The sequence below is a fragment of the Rhodnius prolixus genome, unplaced genomic scaffold, assembly GCF_049639745.1.
Source record: "Rhodnius prolixus isolate KJV_2025 unplaced genomic scaffold, Rpr scaffold_2, whole genome shotgun sequence".
NCBI classification, from domain to species: domain Eukaryota; kingdom Metazoa; phylum Arthropoda; class Insecta; order Hemiptera; family Reduviidae; genus Rhodnius; species Rhodnius prolixus.
This window is the reverse complement of record NW_027411592.1, coordinates 9,778,243-9,793,564: the sequence shown is the minus strand read 5'-3', so window position 1 is coordinate 9,793,564 and position 15,322 is coordinate 9,778,243. Positions and strand designations below refer to the sequence as shown.

At 32.3% G+C, this 15,322-nt stretch overlaps 1 protein-coding gene and 1 long non-coding RNA gene across 4 annotated transcripts in view; one reads left to right on the top strand and one right to left on the bottom strand.

The window, feature by feature from the left end:
- Window positions 1-15,322, bottom strand: part of LOC141450385 (mimecan-like) — a 49,911-nt gene that overhangs the window by 8,157 nt on the left and 26,432 nt on the right. The window lies entirely within an intron of this gene.
- The window catches only part of LOC141450395 (uncharacterized), a 32,580-nt gene continuing 26,117 nt past the window's right edge, over window positions 8,860-15,322 (top strand). For 2 of the 3 annotated variants that reach the window (XR_012456093.1, XR_012456094.1), the window contains exons 1-3: window positions 9,430-9,806; window positions 9,884-10,221; window positions 11,335-11,476. This is a non-coding gene — a long non-coding RNA (uncharacterized lncRNA). Of the gene's footprint in view, window positions 9,807-9,883; window positions 10,222-11,334; window positions 11,477-15,322 lie in introns of all 3 variants that reach the window. The other variant, XR_012456092.1, reaches the window with a different exon arrangement.

Below are 15,322 nucleotides of genomic sequence, written 5' to 3'. Positions count from 1 at the left end.
AATTAATTTTTTTTAATTTTATTTGTGTATCGTGAAACAATAAACCATTGGAAGAACTTTGGACTATTTTAGTCCAGGAAAAAATTAGCTTGGAAGCAATCATAATAATATTGCAAAAAAAAAAGTGCAGTACAAATTGAAAATAAAGAATTCTTTGCAAACAGATCCAACATACGCTATTTAAAGACCAAGAGACGCAGCCTGGGGGACAAAACAAAAGGAATGAAACTTGTGGTGACTGGCGAGACACACTTATGTGTGCATGTTTCTCACATGCAACATGCACTCTATTAGTAGAAGGACCGCCTTCTGACATATTGGACCTAAGCTAGGAAATAATAACTTACTATGAATTACCACTATTAACTTGGGCCCTTTGTTACATGCCCTCATAGTAATCATTTCTAGTTAATTTTGATGAAATGGGAGAATTCTTTACAAAATAACTTGACGTATTAAGTTAAGAAAAATATTTTTAAAACATGCGACATGTTTTAAAATAAACATGGTTTCATTTTAAGCCGACTAAACAATTTTCAGTATAATTGTGAAAACAAATTTGTTGCTGAATTCTCGGTTGATTTGCTAAACGAAAAAGAAAATATTTCTTTTCGATTTTGTTGAACTATTTTAACATACAGAATTCCTCAAGTTCATTGGTTCAAGAACTGATAATAACTCCTACATTTGTACCTAAATACTAATAGAAGATACTCTTAAATGTGGAATTGACAGACAAATTTTATGGCTGCTTAAGATTGAACGTATCTGGTTGACAACTTTGAACGTACTAAGGGATTTGTTGAATCAACCAACTAAAAATTTAAAAAATCTGCATTTTGCTAGAACTTCTATCTCACGTATACACTCCGTACAATCACAAAAAAGTTAGAAGCTCTGTTGAAACCAGCCTTAGATGTCTTGATCAAATTCAGGATATGTCCAAAAAGAAGTCTCATTGCATGACCCAAAATGTAGAGATAAAGAAAGGAATTATTTGTATTATTTTCAGTAACATTCAAAATTTGATTCGTACACAATCTTGAGAAGTAGGATCTAGAAAATTGCATCATCAAAAATTCAAAAACTGTTGATAGGAGAATGGCTCCACTTCTGCTAGTAGCATCTTAGTATTTTATTACCTATCAAACACAGTCCAAGTACCTTCTTATCGTTTCTACGCACATGGTGCGTTTTTTAAAAAATAATTCCTTCGGCAGTGGTTGATTTACTTTAATTGAAAGAGATAACTGCGTTGAGATACATATTTACTTTTTAACTTGTAGGTCTTGCAGGGCAATCTGTATCTTTACCTCTTATCTTAATGTACCTCTTCAGTTCTGTGAAAAGACTACATAATTAATTATTATTGGAGCGTTAAAAACATTACTCTGTTCTAGATTTAAAGAAAATTCGATGAGTAATTATAAGTTCTGGAAGTTCGCTGAAACCTTTTCAGGTGTGCACAAAAAACCACATCATTCTTGATCACAATAGTCCGATGATTCGGCTCTCATATCACCAATATAATTCTAATAAATGATTTAGATTTTCTCGTTTCTTTAAACTAACACATTATCATATTCTAATAGATCGTCCTTACAACATTATAGTTCTGTCTGTAAAAAGATTACTGATAGTGTTTTAGAATCAGATTATACTTTTTAATTTTAATTTCAATCAATGTCAAACAAAAAATGAACATAATCTACAATAGAAAAGCATTCTCTTCTTCGAAGAGACCAATATTAGAACTTGAATCTAAAATTTCTTTTAACCCCAAGTGCATCTGCCTTAAGAGATTTTATTCAATTAAGAATTTTTGGAACATACATACACCTTCTTCACCAAACTTGATACCGTTTGACTTCTACCTATTCTTAAATCTAGAGAAATTTCTGACTGGCAGGAAAATAGTTCTGAAGTGTACGAAGAAGTGAAATGCAGCGGTAGCTGAGCATTCCGCTCACCTTCCAGGATATCAATTAAAGTATTGAATATGTTTATTGGTATAAAAGTGCATTGAACTTAGAGAAATACATTTTAATTTAAATAAAAAACTGTCAAGTTTTAATGAAAGAAATTTCCGTAAATTTAAAAGTGAACTGAACTCTGAAAAAGCAAAGAATCTATAGAAGTGTAGAAAATGACCTTTAAAGGCTAGAAGGACAGCGGACACAATAATTTTCACCTTGTACGGTGTACAAGATCAACAGGTAATAACGCTATTGTTGTAAAACGACTCACTACTTTAAGCCATTGTTATATTGGTAGTATAATTCAGGGCAAAAATCCCAATAAATAACCTTGCAGAACACTGCTTTTAAATATTTATGCAGGTTTAGTGTCTGGGTTTTCCAAATCATAAATTGATTTTCCTCAAATAAATATAGATTTGTTAGGAGACAGAGCAGGTCATTGAGCTCCCAACAATTAGGAACACCTCTCAAATTTTTAAATAGGATAGGCAATCTGTCTAAGATGAAAGAAAATCAGTGAAATTCATTTTCGGGGATATTACGAACACTCAAAATTCTACACTGAAAGACTTCCTTTTCGGTTAACTAATTATGCCTAACTTTGGAATCGTAGCAATACTGTTAACGTTACTTGAGCATATATAAGTGGAGGAAACGGCCAAATTGTTTCGACAGGTGATTGTGGTGGATATTGTGGTAGCTCTCTCAATATTACAGTTTTCTGATTGAGAAACTCCCTCAAATTCAATTTTTGTTAAAGTTCAAATAGTGAAAAATCCATTCAGGGCGGTCGCACTTCAATACCTGAATTTCCTGAAGTCCTTGCATTTATTAGTTAGATAAATTAGAGCATCGTAATCCCATCAGCATAGCAAAAGATCCATGACAAAAAGCAAAAAGAAGTCTGCTCACGCTTTGATTGTCTTGTACTGACGGAAGGCAGCACATAGCAGTAATGTTGCCATTACAGACCTCGTGTCTTAGATACTCAACTCAATCGGCTGTGAATCATTCTTATTTAGACCTCAACAATTGGTTTCTGAATATCACATTGAAGTGGAGCAGAAAACAGTGCATTTACCAGATTAATATTTGATTATATGGGCACCTTTTGTTTACTTTCTAACGAGTTGTAAGAAAATATCTTTAAGACTACACAGTTTTCATGTAGAGAGCTGACAGGAGTTTTTAAGGTTAAGTTGAAAGCAACAGAATCCTTGAAGAAAAGCAGCTTTCCAAGCATAACATTCCAACTTTTTGAACCAGAAACTACTTGGCATTTTTTCCCCCCCTTAGTGGAAAACGATGAAAGTTTATAATAAACATTCTATATGGACTAAGCCCCGTTGACTGATTTTCACCAACTTTGCCGCTTTTTAGAAAATTATACTACAAAAAGAGGCACACTTAGACAGCTTGCAAACAAGCACACGGTGGAGTTGCTCAACAGGCATTCTGGACTATCGTAGACCTATTGTCAGGCTACTGTAGTCTGAATGAACAAATGCCTGACAAGGGTTAGCCTGCCTAGGGATAAGAAGAAATGGTTCTACACGCATTAATTATTTCCGGACAGTGTGAAGTACGTGTATAACTAAAAGTTCGGCCATCAGTGGAGTCGCTCTTCCATCCTCTTAAGTCTGATCAAACAGGAAAGGTGCTCCAAACTAGTAGTTGAGAGGGCCTCTTCAGATCTTTTAGGTCTCGGTTACATAGGCTGATTAGCCAATCTCTCGGAATCTAATCTTTTCCAAAGTTACGTCCAAATTTTAGGTTAGAGAATTACTTATAGGTAAAGGGCCACAGATAGATTCATATTTCAGTACAGATGTAGCGGCATTAAGCCATTTTAACTTGTCTTAGGGATAGAATTTCCAACTTTGCAACATATGTGGTATCCATAACATTAACTTTGTTTTGTTGAAAATGTGGTTAGATCCGCAGTGCTTGATAATATCGTTAATTTTAATGTTTAATTATTAATGTTGGATATGTGCGTTGCGTTTTTAGATAATTATAATAAATATATTTACTAAAAATTACAGGTTTTGCAGAGCCTTTTGTCTTTTATTCAGTTTAATCTAGAAAAGGGCAACATAAAATCAAATTTTGAACATCGAATTAATGGTTAAAATGAGATTTATTAACAATCGATTGATGAGATAAAAATAGATTAATATCTTATATCAGTAAATAAAACGTTTCGTTCATACGCTCCGGAAATGAATAATGGAGAACATGTGACAAACATACATGTGGTTGGTGGACCGAAAAAAACTCATTATACCAACTCATTAAAATATTATTCTACATAACATATTTAATTATTTTATCACGAGAAAATTAACAAACTGATGCTCCTTCCGAGATGCGGAGAACTTTAATTAGCAATGTACAATTATTTTCAATAGGAGAATGATAGAATAAATGAATAACCTTACGAAAAGAATAACTTTTGCAATTTTGGTAAGAAGTTTCAGTTATGCTGACCATACACTTCAAAACACACGCTAGCACTTTCTCTCTCACTTACTTGCGAATTCACAAAAGAGAAAGAAAAGAACTTCTTTTTTTAGACCTCAAAGTCTATATTTGAGAGAAGACTCAATATCGATAATTTGCTTACTTTTGCGTATCAAGACAAAGTAAAACAAACCTAGTTAAATTTTTTATATTAGAAGCAACAGTAGTGTTAAAAGGTAATATGAAGTTTGATTTTTCCACATTTAGTTTTTGAATTTCGCACAAGCATACGAACAAACAATATAATCATTTTTTTTCGTGTTCAGGAGGGCTTCAAAACATGTTTGTCCCAATTTGTAACGTAATTTCAAAAAATTTGACACGATTGCAATAGTTCCTCTTAAAGGAGGTAAAGGAAAATTAAAATGAACTTTTTCTTAACTTCTTAAAACTTGGAAGATAGTTTTCCTTTGTGGTTTACATTTGTGTCTGTGATATATTTTTTGAATCAACATTTCATGGTTCATTTTTAACAGAATTCCCATAAATTATTTAGTTGTACAAGAGTAGGTAATAAACACTATAACCTTTATAGAATATTCTAATACGTTTTCTTTTGATACGGTCAATTTTCCACTCAAGTTATTTTTCCGAGGTTTCACCAGAAATACGTGTTTAAAGGTTTTTCTTTTTTTTTTTTGTTAAGGAATGGTTTTGAGCGGATGTGTGTGGAGTTGAAGACAGAAGGCGCAAAAAAATACGAATATTCGCAGCATATGGGAATTTTTAACACATGTTCACAGCCTTCCAGTAAATACAGATTAAATGTAATTAATAATATATTATAGCATGTATAATTAATTTTATGTGTGTTTAATTACCTATTTAAATAATTTAAATGTTTTTGTTTTGTATCGTTCATTATTACTGTCAAACAGTTGAAGCGTTAAGATCATTGAAAGATATTCCATTCAACATGCTAAATAATTGCGATGTGTAAACATAATAATTAATTATTTCTGTTTCAATGTTTCATTTAATATAAAAGACTTACTAAATAATGTAACATATTATCTTTACTTTGTTTATTTTTTTTTTGTTTAATAGATATAAAATGTTTATTTTTTAACTTAATTTTTCTTCATTATAAGAGAATAGATAATTTTGTGCAGCAGAAGTGTATTAAAAAAGATATTGCTGACGTTGACAATTCTACAGTTGCATGAAAAGTGCACTTACTCGCATTTTTTTTCTTTGATACTAAGTAGTTATTAACTTTTTTCTTTCTTTCTACGTCATATACTGCTGGAATAAAATCTAATTCGATTGAAATACTAGCCCACATTTCTCTATTACATATATCGGTAATATAATACAAGCCTTACGTCTACTGGAAGCAACTAAAGGCCCACGTCAGTACGAATTCAATGTGACAGAATTTTGGGAACCATAAGAAGGGACAGGCTACTGCAATACTAAGATTAAAAAGAAGTAAAACAAATCGTTGGCTGCTTCCGACGCTTCCTTGACTCAGAATCCAATCTAGCAGTGTGATTTTACTGCACCGAGCAAGCAAGAAATTCAGGCCCCAAAACGCCAGCCACTCGTAGAAAGTCGCTGTTAATAAATAGCGTGATCTCAAAGTTACTGGAGAAGAGCCGTTTAAAATTTCTAATTGGTGAATTTTATTCAAAATTCTTTATCTAACATTACAGAGGTTTTAAATATAAAATCAGTAAGATTTTACCAATGAACAGTTGATTTCGAAAATTTAAATTGTTGGTTGGTTAATCTTCAGACAATCTCAAGAGAGAGTAAAAAAATAAACCGGCAAGGAGAAAGTTGTTTAAATTTAAATTAACACAGGAAGTACAACAAACAAAGGAAATGCCTAATGGCAATAAACATAAACATTTAAGATAACTCGTTTGAAAGTGGTATGTCGCTATTTTATTCACATATTTACTCTTAATCCTTTAAAAATCATTTGTAACCTAACTAACAAAATGAAAATCTCTCTCGTTTGGGCGAATTATTATTAAGTACAAGAAAGCAGGTTTTTTGATTTAGTTCTTCGTAGATGGAATTGTGGTTTAATTGCTGGATTAAGACTTGTTTTTCTTTTTTTAAGTGCAATTACAGCTAAAACTGCAATACTGAAGTACAAAGTATCAGGTATACCGGATCTAGAATTACCTCATGAAACCTGATGTCAGTCTCTAGAGATGTGTAATTAGTGCGTTTATTGTGTTTTATTGTTAAATATTCCAATAATTTATATAAACTTTATTAAAAATCAATACATACTAAGCTTTGAATACTTCAATTAAACTGCTTCAAAATGAAACCTAAAATACTAACTGTCCAAGGCAAAAAACGAGTAACTATTGGCGTCAGATTTGAAATTAAAATGAACGAATTTTAGAAAGAAATATAAACATTTTACTCTCGGTAATTTGTTCCTGCCTTACAAAATACAGTAGAGAAAAAGTAGTGCAATTTATAAGTGACAACTGTTTTTTTGTACGTACTGTGGCATTTTAGTCGCCATCGGCCTGTTTTCTGTCCGAGTCAGTGGTGTTCAGCTGGAAACGTATGGGTTGTTATGGCTAAGCAGTCCATAATTGCGAGCCCTTTCACTTTCCTGTGGGTTTGTTCATTCCGTGAGATCGTTGAGAATAATAAATCGAGCTTCGTATGGGTTGTTACCAGAACATTCTAGCAACAACAATTCATTTCCAGGAGAAGACTCAAATTTTATTCAAGAAAACAAAAAGATAAATTTAAAAAGCAACACCTAACTAGTGGAGAACCAGGTGTGCCAACTGCATTATTCAATAAAACCCTTACAATAATAGCTGTGTGCATTAAATATTTACTTACAGGTGACAACAGTCTCGAAAGGGAGGTAAGCCCATGTGTATTACTGAACACGCCGCTACTTGCAGGTGTTCATTGTGAGCTTGCAGCTGCATGAGTCGTTCTTTCAGCCCTACTTTTGTCAATGGTTTCAGAATAAATCGTCACACTAGCTTTTATTTTACGTTTTTCCATATGTTTAATCATCTAAATATAGCAGTACACAAACCCAAAGATTTCCCTCTGAACAAGTCTTGAAGCCTGCCAATTTAGTCATATCTTCTTGGCCCTGTGTCATACAAAACTAAGTGTTGTGCTTTTCCAGCGAACTAGAGCTATGAGCGACTAAGATTTTGTTAGGGGGCGGGTGTTGGTCTAGTGGTCAAGAGTGTGGCTTTGTAAGTGGGAGATCCCCAGTTCGAATCCGTGGTGGTCAGCAAACCCATAAATCGAAAATCGCAGAAAGTTCATATCTGATACTCGAATCGATGTCACCATGGGATATACCCGGTAGTAAGCTTTAGACAAGCCTATCATCTGTAAATGGCACCTTACTGAATTGATTTTTCAGTTCTTTTGAAGAAAATGACTTGAGCGAAAGAAAATAATTTCAAAAAATATTTTTTTCGTATATTCTACTTTGTTTTTTACTCATAGCGTAATTAAAAATTAAAAATTCCAACCCACTTTCGCTCGTACATTATAAAGATACCATTGAACATGCGCAGTTTAAAAACAGAATGAAATTCTCTTCGAGAGACCGGATTGACAATGGTAAAAGTTGCACAGCAAACAGAACTGGCTAAACCAGTGCCGACTGACATTCTCTACTGTCAGCTGTTCAACTTTTTTTTGTAATTTAGTATACTTCCATTTTAGAAAGCACATTCTACAGGTAGGGTGGCCGATTCTAGAAATATGTACAGCAATGCATTGCTCTTCTGATAAATAAGTTTTTTTACAATATCGATTTGCATGTTTAATTTCTATTCATATTATGCTAGTAATTAGACAACACATTACATTTAAATGTCACTCAGGCAATCTTATCTCCACTTCATCCCCCTAGTTCTGCCTTGACGATTTTTTTCTGGGGCATGTTTCAAACAATAGTTATAGTTCTCGAAGTGTGTAATACATCTATATGAAGTTAAAAGAAAATCGTTATATCAGTTTTTGAGAAAATCATCCTCCCCCAATCGAATTTTGATTTTCCACAATTTCCCATTTTTGTATTATGCTAATGTTTAAACGTCAAAACGTTTGTTTCCGGTAAAGACCCATAATCGAAAATCCGCTCGATCGTAATCAAAACGATCGCAATCTGCACCTTCTCTTACTGGGATTAAGATAAAATATATTACAATAGTTTTGTTTTGTTTTTTTACATAGGATTACCCAAAATAACAACTATCATTTGTATGCAATTAGGAGCTTAGGTCAAGGAATAATGTTTTTTTGTGACACAAATAGCTAGCACTACAGCTATGGACCTTGGGACAGCTGTTCTACACGAAAATCACATTACCAAAGTAGTAAGTATGTAGTAGATTTATTCAAGAATATCTAGCACATTAAATTGACCTCCATGGAATTATGTAATAAAAGGTAAAATAGTAAAAGGGGTTTTCAACCTCTGGAGCAACAGTCTTCCAGTGAGTCCGTCAACTTAGTTTCTTTTCTACTTTCACAATTTGTAGGCAACTTGTACATAATAATATTGAAAGACACGCTTCGCATCTTAATATTCTAAGACAAAGAAAGTCATTTGCGCGCCTTAACTTTTTCATAGAGGGCAGCAACTTACGACTTGTAAGTACATCTATTCTAATAACTTTACTACTAACAAATATCTACATATTTCTCATTGAGTTTTCGTTTTTTTTTTTAAATGTGCTAAAAAAAAGGGGGCAAACATCTTTATAAGATGCTGTATTCGTGTGTTGTATAAATGTTTATTTGACATAAAACAAGGAAAAAGAGAAAAAAAAGTGTTAAACTAATAAATAAATCTGATTTATAAGGAAGAAGTGCTTTGCCAACATAAAGCAGAACAAGGAAGAAAGGTCAATCTGTCCAGTCAGTCATAAAAATACATACACAAGATGTTTTGCAAATAGATTTAACCTGTACATACCTAGTACATAAAAAACAAGACTATCCGCCTACCAAGAAGCAAAACATAACCTTATTTTTATACTTAGTGAATACTGTTTACAAAATAGTGAGATAGAAACCAGAAACTGTTGGCTATCTAGTAATGTTTTCTAAAGCAGCGGGCAACATATAAAATTATAAAACAAATATTTACTCCGCTGAAAAAATTTCTAGTGTTCATCCGAAATAACCACAAAATGCAAGTAAAAGAGGAGTTTGTGCGGCAAGTTTACAATGAAATTATTTCTGATTCCTATCCAAGAATAACAAAACACTTAAAAAATTGAGAAGGGGTAAAATAATAAAGTAGAAAAAAAGATTTAGAGAGAATCTTTATGTGCCTGAAAAGTAAGAGATTTTATGAACTGGCTGAGTTATTTATATTTCTTTGAATTCATTCTTTTTTCTTTTTTTTTAATGGGCAGCTAGAGTGCAAAATGAAAACTTCCAAGGATGTCCTGTAGGACAGAATTTGTATAAGTAAAGAGGGGAGTGTTGCGATACGTCAAATCTTAAGTTCTATGCGTGTGTCAACGCAATAACCCAAACCAAAGTCGTACAAGGCTTACTTTTGGTGTTCATTTTTGGTACTTTGCTCGCTTCCGATGATTTGTATATGTCCGAAATCAGTAAGTAAAACAGATGGAAAGGGCGATAATTCTGTTTTAAATAGACTGCGTGACATTTCTACATATGTAGTTCGCAGAGAGAACGGCGATGAGAAAAGCAGCATGCCTATGCCCATAACAAGATGGAAGGAATGGTAAGTTCTACATCCCCAATCTACTAAAAATAACGATCTTTTGAATTTTATGCCCAATAATGTTATCAACCATTATTTTCGTTCGATGCACATTAGATTAAAATTTGTGGCGAGTTCTGTTCCTCAAGTCGCTGACAACAAAGAGGCCTATTGAACTATACCCCTGAATGTCTACTGGGTAAAGCCTACTAGTTTTATAAAAGCCCCGGACTTATCCAAAAGTAGTTTTTGAATTTTGATCTCTTTCGCCTGAGGGAGTCAAAAATTTCATAATGCAACCAAGCTAGAAGTCCAACCATGTCCTGTATCTGCCCAAATTTAGGTAGCAAGCGTCAAGGTTAGAAACAACTCTAAATACTAGAAGTTACTACCTCTTCGGGCTACAACGAAAGTTAAAGGAATAAAAAGAAAAACTTGAGCCCGGAGAAAGTACTATTTCTTACCAATAACAGGTGCATATTACTTCACAAAAGGAAAATGTAGCTGCCGATCTATTTTTGTTTAGGTAAAGCACTGCCCTGACACCCAAAAGTTAAAACTTTTAACAAATTTAAACACTAAAAATCCATATGGTAAAGTAAGATTCACACTTACTCTTGATTGATTTGACCATATCCTTATTACCTAGTACCGATTAGATGTCATGAACATTTAATTGCTCATAATATCACATTAAATAAAATCCAAGACAAGACAGGAAATCGAACCCTAGTACCTACCTCGATGCATCTTAGTTTTGTGAATAGCTTCTAACCACTCGGCTACCCTGTATTATTTTTTAACATTGGTGACAAAAGTTACACAGAAAATAAAAAATTGTACAACTAAAGTTTAAACAACTAGCTTTAGTTGATATAGTTTACATCATTTAGTATATAGTGATTGAGGATGAAAATTACCACGTTCTAGACACGCGTTAGCGCCAAGGACACGAACAAAGCCAAGCAAAAAAATAAAATAAAAGAATATAACCAATAGTTTAATAGATTCTTTCTTCTTTGTTTTACAAAAAACCATTTGTTTAATTCATTAAGTTTCTTAATGAGTAGAATCAAGAAGGTATTTTTTTTTCTGCAATTGTTTAAATAATGGACTCTTATTATAAAAATTTAGCGAAGGAATCAACTTTCAAAGCGGAGTCTCTCGAAAACCCTGAAAAATCCTAATAGTAAAGTGCATTTCTTGATTATGGATGTTGGTCACAGCAAAAGCTCAGAACCGATGACAGTAATAAATGGAATACAAAAGTTCTGAGGTATGTACGTTTATTTTTGGCCATGTTTTTTTTTTTAAAAAAGCACCAATAATCCCAATTTGACTTGACTGCAATACTTCCTTGTTCGATCAGTAAGAGAAAACAAATATAAAAAGGATTTCTCTATTTGTCTCCTACTCCTTGTAATGCAATCTGTGTGCTGATGATGCCTTCATATTGCATTACTTCACTTACTGTTCGAGGTCAGCAAGCTACGGCAATGATTGGCTACTTACTGTAAATCCCACATAGATTGAACATCACCTTTATTCTTTATCACCTTCTTTCTCTACAACTCAAGATATAAAGTCCCCATTTTATAAAAAATATTAAGAAATTAGTTTCTTTTCTACTTACTAAGTAGTTTCTTTTGAAAGCAAATTGTTGACGCAGTTGTTACTTGATATGTAAGCCAAAGTAATGACCAATTTCCTCAGGGGAGCAAATTACGAGTACATCTAAACCTTACCTTTCATAGAAAGTTTTCTTGTAAATTTGATCTTGAGCCTTTTGCTTATAAAATTGCAGTGAATGAAGTTTATTTTCTGTTCGCTTCATGGACATTGCAGATTATGTATTTTTAATTCTTATAAATAAAGAAACTTATAGCACTTTAAGAGAACCTTAGTATAGCAGCTTCGGAGATCTCGTGACCCCATTTCTATAAAATTTATGGTTTAACAAACTGAATAACGTTAATGAGAATTAAGTACATATATTTTGACATTTTGCATTTTGAATAAAAATATAAATTTGAAGCTTGGGAGTTTAGGATGCTGAACATTGAAGTATTAGAAATTTGTGTGAGTTTACAACAGATTTTTTCTAAAATATCTGTCAAAAATACATTCTTCAAATATAAATTAGAGGAATAATAAATAATTACTAAACCACCATTTAGTATGGTGTAATAGTTAAGGTAAAAAGAAAGAATTATAATATAAGTAGTATGTATTTTTAAATAGATGGAAGACAATTGCTACCGATTCTTTGTATGTAAATTAATAAACTAATTAATAATTAATGTTAATTAGAATAGAGAATGACGTCAGATTTTTTTTAGTTTTTATTTTTAATCTAAACCAAACTTTGCCAAACCAAGAAGGTAAAGTTTACATGTTCTGTACAAATTGCTGGCAGTAGATAAACAACATTACTGCAATGCGTTTACGTGTCTGATACTCATCAAATATCTGAAATAAAAAAGGAAACTTGTTCGTGATTTTTCCTCTTTTCTCTTTCCTTCTACGTACAGAGTTTCCATTTAAGCTCAATACACGTCCTAAACCCTGTTCTGGTTTGTTTATTTTGTGCATATGTATTTATATGCATATATGGAGGGTGAAAATGGGACATTTTTTTTTTTTTTAAAGAGAAGTAATAAATATGAACTCAACATATATTCAAATAGCTTTCGAGCAATATGTAAAATTATAGTAAAGTTTTGTTGAACCGAATAGATATTTATTGTAGAATTTTCTAGACAAGTTTCATTTAAACTTACACATCACGTTCATCAAACCTATCACTTAACTTTATTAACTTTTTTTAAAAAAAGAACATTGATTTTAATGAGGGTTCTAAATAAAAAGGAGTCATTCTTCAGTCTATAGTCTCAATTTATTGTTGTGAACATAATATTGCAATACTGAAGCCAACTACTAGCAATTAAGTGAAATATCAAAATATTCATTATAAATTCAAGTAAGCTAAGACAGGAGAAAGGTCTTGTAGATATTAATGCCAGATATTTTGGGTGACGATTTCTCAAACGCACATAACCATCATTTACAGAGAGAGCAAGTGATTGCCAAACAAATTCTTCAGGTGCTACTGTATTTCTGGGAAAGATATAATGGTGAAAAAATTGTGTACATCCACGAACTTACTCTAGACGACAGTTCACAAATCGCGTATGGTTCATAAGTAAAACGATATGCCCTTCATAGATATCTTCTAAGTAATTCGATTCCTTCCAAACTATCATCGAGATAGTAAGGATCAATGTTAATACTGACAAAGAAGCCTTGAAATTGGCAATGTTGACAGAAGTAGAAAGAGGGTCGTTAATGCGACTATGTAATCAACACTGGCTTCAAGGTGCTTAATTAGGGTGACATGACAAATAAAATCTATGTACTACGTTCTTAGGGTATCGATGTATCTCAAAACATGTGCCTCTAATTTAACTCAGTTATAATGTACATCAATTTTATCAAGCATGTCATAAAAATATTTAGTATTATTAAGCGAAAATTTAAATGACATTCTATAATTGTAATATCAACAGTTATAAGAAATAACCTCTAACTGAGTTTTCTTTCATAATGAAATGTCACACTTGAAATCAACATCGATAGCACAAGCACATGTCATTTATACATTATAGAACAAAACTATTTTATTACTCTTTACATTATTAATGCGTCATGGTTTTACGATGAGTTGCATCACCCAGTTCGCTAGTAAGAAACACGAAAATAAGCTTGAACTCTATAAAAACAAAAAATCTAGCAATTCTAAAATTCGAATTTTCATTACATAGCAAAACTTCTAAAACTTTTAATATTATTATAAAAGTAACTCAATGATTTAATTAAAACTGTCCGGTAGGCAATTGTATAAGGGTTGATAATTAATTTTATCGTTAAAATTTTCAAATTCAAATTTTCACTCAGTTGAGGATCCCAAATTCAAATGAGTATCTTAAACATCTGGTGTGAATTTTCACATGACATTCCCTCAGCTACAGTTCTGAAGGTTTTAGTCTATACACTTTCAACAATCTTTGAATGTTTACTAAAAACGCTAGCACCAAAAAGGATTCAATACAAACCAAACTTTCGAGTTATGCGGTGAAAGGATTCTTGAACATAAACAATGTTTATCTAAAAAGGTCGTGTAAAAACCACAAAATGAAAACTCCCAGGGAATTTGGCTCACAGTTCTAGTTCCTTTACAGGGTGCGCAAGAAAACCCTTTTTTAAAAACCACTTCTTTAGACCAAAGAAACATCAAAACAATTTCTATCAAAATCGCAACACTCTCGCCTAGTAGAATTTTAAAAAAATCAATTGAAATATATTTAACACAAAACAAAATCTTTGCCAACCACCACATCAGGGCACTAAAACGACAAAATAGCTTTTACCTAACACAGTGAAAGTTTCAAAAAGGTAATTATACATGATTATGAATAATAAGAGGTTAGCTGTACTGATTAGTGGGTCAATTGAAATGCTTTTGAACATGCCAAGTTTCCAATTACCTACATCGTGTTAAAGTAATAGAAAAAAATAGAATCTATTACCGTCCACTATAAAACCTTACATATTTTTACTTCCTCATTTTGTACAGAAAATTATTTAAAGTACCCAGTTAAAAGATTATTACTAGGTCGCCCCCTTTTTAGAATTTCATTTGGATCGTGAAATTTTGTTGGTAATATTGGCCAGGCTGAGGGAGCAGCTATTAAAGAAAGAAGTGCGACAAAAAAGCGCACTCTATTTGTTTTAAGGCAATTAAAGGGGGCAATTTTCTGCCCCTTTGTTTTTCTGCCGGAAATTAGTTATCCTCGGAAATACAGGGTTTTGTTCTTTCTTTAAATAAAGAAAATTGTTATCAGAGAATGTAATGGTGCGTATGTGGGTATTTTTTGATAAAAATATTAAAAAAACGTAAAACCACAGGAATCTTTTAAAACTTTGCATCAGTTTAAAGTAAGTTTCAGGTAAAAACCATGAACATGAAACAGTGTTTTTTTTACAAATTGGTCCGTGTTTATGACTATAGAATAAAGACTGTTTTGAGTAATCAACGGGGCAAAAAATATGGGTATAATAAAAA